The following is a 5499-nucleotide window of genomic DNA, read 5'->3' as shown; positions in this document are numbered from 1 at the left end:
TAACACAAGGTGGCCTGGGTCAGACCCATTCAGGACAGGCCACCTCTGTGAGCCATCTCTGTGCACCCACATCCCCTCCCCTTCATGTGTTGGGAAGAGGGACCTGAAGGGAGAGCCCTAGGGCAGGAACAGCTTTTGGAGCAGTGAATCACCTATAGGTCCTGCTGTGATCAGACCCCAGAGGGGTCCCTTATCTGTGCCAATGGGAGTCCTAGCCCTCAGGCTGTCACACCTTTTCCTCGCCAGTGGAGGTCTGAACGGATCACACTGTGTGTGTGTGTGTGTGTGTGTGTGTGTGTGTGTGTGTGTGTGTCTGGAGTGGAGGGGCACAGAACCAGCAAAACAGGGCTCTGAGGCTTTCCCCTGGTGACTGGGAACTGTCTTTATGGAGCTCCGCACAGGAGAACAGAGAGGAGCTGACAGATGGGGTCCTCAACTCCATGCCCCGGCGGGAGGCACAGGTGGCCCATCCATCCTCCAGCGTGCAGCACGGCCGCAGGGTGAGTGCAGGTGCTGAGGTGACCCAGACTCCAGGATCCCATGTAGTTGAAGAGAGCCCTAGGTTCCAGAAGGCACCCTGCTACTCCACTAGGTCCCTTCTAGAGTCCAATTTCCAAAGGAAGCTGGGGGCCGTATCCTCCCCACAACCCACTCTCACTGATGCAAAGTCACTGCCCACAAAATGTTAGGAATATCAGAGGAGAGACTTTGTTCCATTTCACTTTATGCTCAGTCAAGAGTATTTTTGCATTTTTCTACAGACTTTCCCCCCTTTAAAAAAATATTTTATTGATTTTTTACAGAGAGGAAGGGAGAGGGAGAGAGAGAGTTAGAAACATCGATGAGAGAGAAACATCATCAGCTGCCTCCTACACACCCCCCACTGGGGATGTGCCCACAACCAAGATACATGCCCTTGACTGAAATTGAACCTGGGACCCTTGCGTCCGCAGGCCGACGCTTCATCCAATGAGCCAAACCGGTCAGGGCCAGACTTTCCCCTTTTAACGCCCATCTCCACGTGTCCATGTTGTCCAGACAATCCTTACTCACCGTCTCCCACTCTTACACATCATCATGGTTAGTGGGGATGCTTTTCCCAAGAGGACATGGGGTTCAAGGTACCAAGTCTGTTGCTTTGCCCTTTGCTGCCCCGAGGACCACATCCCCATAGACCCTCCCGGTCAGGAGCTGGGGCCTCCCTGGGCTGCACAACCTACCAGGAGGGGGACCGGTTATCATGACTGGTGATCCATCTCTTCACTGCTGTGGGACGTAGAATGATCTTCTGTTGCCATGTCAGCAGTGCTGCCCTGAACACTCCACTTGTCCTAATATCCAGACCCTCCCACTCCAGAAAAAGCCTCTGTGTTCCCATCTTAGAATGGGATGTTCTGTCAGAAATCCCAGGGTGACCTTGTTAACACAGGGAGGTGCTGTCCACCCTCTGCTAAGAAATGACTAAGACACCAATGTGTCTCATCGTCACTCACCTCCAAGTCTACGTTGCCTGCCGAGCACCTTTTCTCTTGTCCGTGTAGAAAACATGGAAACCTGTGCAGAATTTTTCTGAGTTTATTTGAGCCAAAGTGTAGACAATTGCGGTGAAGCAAAATCTCAACCAAATGAGATAATAATGCTCAGGAGAATGGCAGCTTTGCACCTTATTTTATACATTACAATCAAAAGTGGAGACTTGTGTGGGCTTCATGAAATCCATTGGTGATAGATTAGGGAAGCAGGAGAAATCACAGCAGGGAACTCTCTGGGACTGGATAAAAGGTAAAATGATAGACACTGAGGGCAAGTGCTGGGTGGTAGGGGAGGCCAGGGGAGGTCAGTCGGGGGGTGGGGGGAGGGGAAAGAGACATATGTACTACTATTTGTAATACCTTACAATAAAATTTAAAAAAATCAATATTCAAAAAATTTTTTATACCCTCCAAAAAAATAAAATAAAATAAAATAAAATAAATGATAGACAAGTACTTCTTTCACTTAGGTGTGTGCAAGATAGTTAACAGTCAACAATGAACTCAATGAGGGCATGTGTGGTCTTTGCAGAGAGCAGAGCAGTGCCTGTGCTTTGAGGGGTCTGAATAAAGGAAAACTACTTTGACATTACAAAATTATGTTGTTACTAGTGGCTCAGTGCATGAAATTCATGCATATTTAAAGGGATTTAATTAGAGGAAATATTTTAATATTGCTATTTGCCCTTTCTCTATATTAGAATTGTCAGAGATGAAAGAAACTTAGTAAAATGTATATGAAAATCTCCCTCCTGTCACAGTCTGGAGGGTGCCGTGGGACCCAGAGTCAAGTCCCCGCCCACCCGCACAAGTCTCGAGATTGCATGAGACCCAGACCCAGCCGGCACCACCCCCGTCAAGCCCCACAGGGCAGGGGGGTGCAGCCTCAGGTCCCCCATCAAGCCCTGTCGGGTCAGGGGCAGGGCCTCAGGTCCCCCGGCACGGCCTCAGGTCTCCTGGCCTGGCGCTGGGGTTGGGGGCGTGGACTCAGGTCCCCCATCAAGGCTGCTGGGTGGGGGCACAGCCTGAGGTCCCCCATCAAGCCCCACCGGGCAGGGGGTGCAGCCTCAGGTCCCCTGGCCCAGTGTTGGGTTGGGGGTGTGGCCTCAAGTTCCCAGGCCCCACTTCGAGGGCGTGACTACCATTTGCATATGAGCTCTTTATTATAAACTGAGTGGTCATATTATTATGATCTCTGAACGCATAATAATCTGGCCACTCAGTGTATATCCTATATAATAAAAGGCTAATATGTAAATTGTCCCCTTGACCAGGAGTTTGACCAGCAGGCAGGCCAGCCAACCGCCCATGTCCCTTCCCCTGGCCAGGCTGGCTGGCCGGACCCCACCCATATATATATATATAATAATAATCTGGCCACTCAGTGTGTGTGTGTGTGTGTGTGTGTGTGTGTGTGTGTGTGTGTGTGTGTAGCATGAGGACAGTGCCATGCAGGTCGGCCCAAGGCCAAGTCCACAAATCACTACTCTAAGGAGGAGTATGAGAGCTTCTCAGAGCAGGAGGCCAGTGAAGATGCCGCCCATGGATAGGACCCAGACCAGGACGACTTTGACATGGGGGAGCCCAGGAAGCAGCGACTATTGAAAGTCACAACCATGTCTATGACTAGGCATCCAAACTTAAATCAGAAAGTCATGGCTTGGCTGAGCAGGGCCTAAGTATCAGAGGAGGTCCTACACTCAGAGCAGGACCCTGCAGATCATGTCCCTGAGTGGAGGAAGACCTGCACCTTCTGTCTGACATGCTGGAGAACCAGCGACAGTAGCTCAGATAGGGAGGAGGATGACAGCCTTCTCAGCACCATCAAGGCCAAGCTCAGGCCATACTGCGAAGGCCTGTCACATTTATGTTCGAAAAAGGTCATGGGTGCATCCATGGTGCCTAGAGCCAGGAAGAGCTTCCGAGCCCTAGTAGGTTTCATTGGGGGCTAGTGTGTTGGCCCATAGGACTAAAAGGTCCAGGGTTCCATTCTGGTCAAGGGCACACCTGTCTTAATTACAATCCTGATCCCCAGCCCTGGTCATGGCATGTGCAGGAGGCAACCAATCCATGTGTCTCTCTCACATTGATGCTTCTCTCCCTCTCTATATGTCCCTCTCCCTTCAACTCTCTCTAAAAAATTTGTGGAAAAATGAACTTCGGTGAAGGTTAACAAACAGACAAAGGAGCCTCCTAGTCTGGCTGCAGTGACCCAGAAGACCAAGCCCGGGCAGCAATAGCCAAGTGACAGTGTCGCCCACTTAGTGCCTCAGAGCCTGCCCACCCAGGGGAACAGCCAGCACAGCCCAAGGACAACCTGGAGGCAGAGCCATCAGCCCTGGACATGCTCACCATGAAGCTGCTTCTCTGTGGGCGCATCACCAACACAAAGCTCTCATCATCCCCTCCACCAAGGCCTAGGGGAAGCATCCTGGCCACCATGGCTGGGCCAGGTACCTGAAGGAGCGGCAGACAGCACAGCCACAGAACAAGCAGCCAACAGCCTAGCGCTGCCAGACCCAGGGAGCCAGCAGCAGATCCCCAGGAAGACCATGTACAACCAGCTGAACCATATCCTCATCTCTGATGACCTGCTGCTCGAGAAGATCATCCTCCTCCACACCTCCAAATGGCAGGAGCAATTCCCCTTGGACACCTTGCAGGGGCACACGCTGCCTTGTTGTGCACCTGCTCCACCGCTGACATCCTGGCGGCCTTCAGCTCCATCATCTGACGGATACAGAGATACTGTGACAATAATTCCCAGCCCCCGAAGCCAGTGAAGATCCTGATGGCAGGAGCACAACTACTTCAGAGCTGTGCTGCGCATCTTCCTGGAGCTGCTGTCCTACAAGATGCTCAACTGTCTGGGCTACCTGCGCTTCCTGGTCATATCGCTGGGTTCCCACCCCGTGGCCAGGCACCTGGGCTCCGTGCACTACCTCTACAACAGCTGCTTCCAAGACCTGGCCTGGTGCGACCTGTTCCACAAGCTGGAGGCCCAGAGCACCATGCAGGACACACTGGACATCGTGACGAGAATCACACAGTACATCACAGGGCCAGCTGTGCCTCCCAGCTGCCCATCGTGGAAGCCCTGCTCTCGGTCAAGCAGAAGAGCCTCCAGGAAGAGTCCTTATGATTCATTCCCTTCGGGGGTGTGTGTGAAAGATATGATAGTGCAACAGTCCTCAGACATGTCAGGAGACTCATATAATGGCCCCCCTTGTGCTGCAGCGTGCTTTCGTCCATCCCTTTGTCCATATCTCTGGTCACCAAGGAGGCCTCATCACGCTACTCTGCTCCCTGTCAGTGAGTGGGGTTGTCCTCCCCGAGCCAGGGCGATGGTACCAAGCTGATGGAGCGGCCATTGGATTACTGGACGGCAGCGCAGTCCACAGACAGGGAGACTCGAAGTAGAAAGACCTGCCTACTGTCAATATCACCTTCAAGTGCACATCCCACTCTCTACAGGTCAGCAGGCTACACAGGAGTGGAGAGGCCACAGCAATACCCACCATCCATGACATTGCTCACAAAGGAGAAGAAAAAGAAGGTGCTGTTTTTGCCCAAGAAAACCAAGGACAAGGTCATGGAGTCCAAAAGCCAGTGCCTGGAGGACATAAGCCGCCTGGTCTGCAGGGCCATTACCAGCAGAACATGATGCGGGTCCTCATCAAAGGTGTGGTGTGGAATGACGTAAAGTTCTTCCAGCTGGCAGTCCAGGGTCCTCCCACGTCCAGCACTTCCCCATCTGCATCTCCTGATGCTCCGCCTCCACCTTCCAGCCCTGCCTGTGGCCCTGCTGACGCCAAGCACAGGGGGGCCCAGCTGCTTTTCTGTGAACGTTTCAGTTTTGTACAGAGACTGACCCTGGAAACACAAAGAGAAACCTTCGTAAGTACAAATGTGCTCACAACCCGGAAACTAAAGTGGTGGATCCCCCAGGGAGCCCCAACTGCTCTGC

General features: G+C 52.5%; 1 pseudogene; it reads left to right on the top strand.

Annotated features, from left to right (window-relative positions):
• Nucleotides 1-440: 440 nt before the first annotated feature.
• On the top strand, nucleotides 441-5299 carry LOC103305016 (phosphofurin acidic cluster sorting protein 2-like; annotated as a pseudogene).
• Nucleotides 5300-5499: the final 200 nt, after the last annotated feature.

The sequence above is a fragment of the Eptesicus fuscus genome, chromosome 20 (assembly GCF_027574615.1).
Source record: "Eptesicus fuscus isolate TK198812 chromosome 20, DD_ASM_mEF_20220401, whole genome shotgun sequence".
In the NCBI taxonomy this organism is placed as follows: domain Eukaryota; kingdom Metazoa; phylum Chordata; class Mammalia; order Chiroptera; family Vespertilionidae; genus Eptesicus; species Eptesicus fuscus.
The sequence above is the reverse complement of the archived record's forward strand: the minus strand, read 5'-3'. Positions and strand labels throughout refer to the sequence as shown.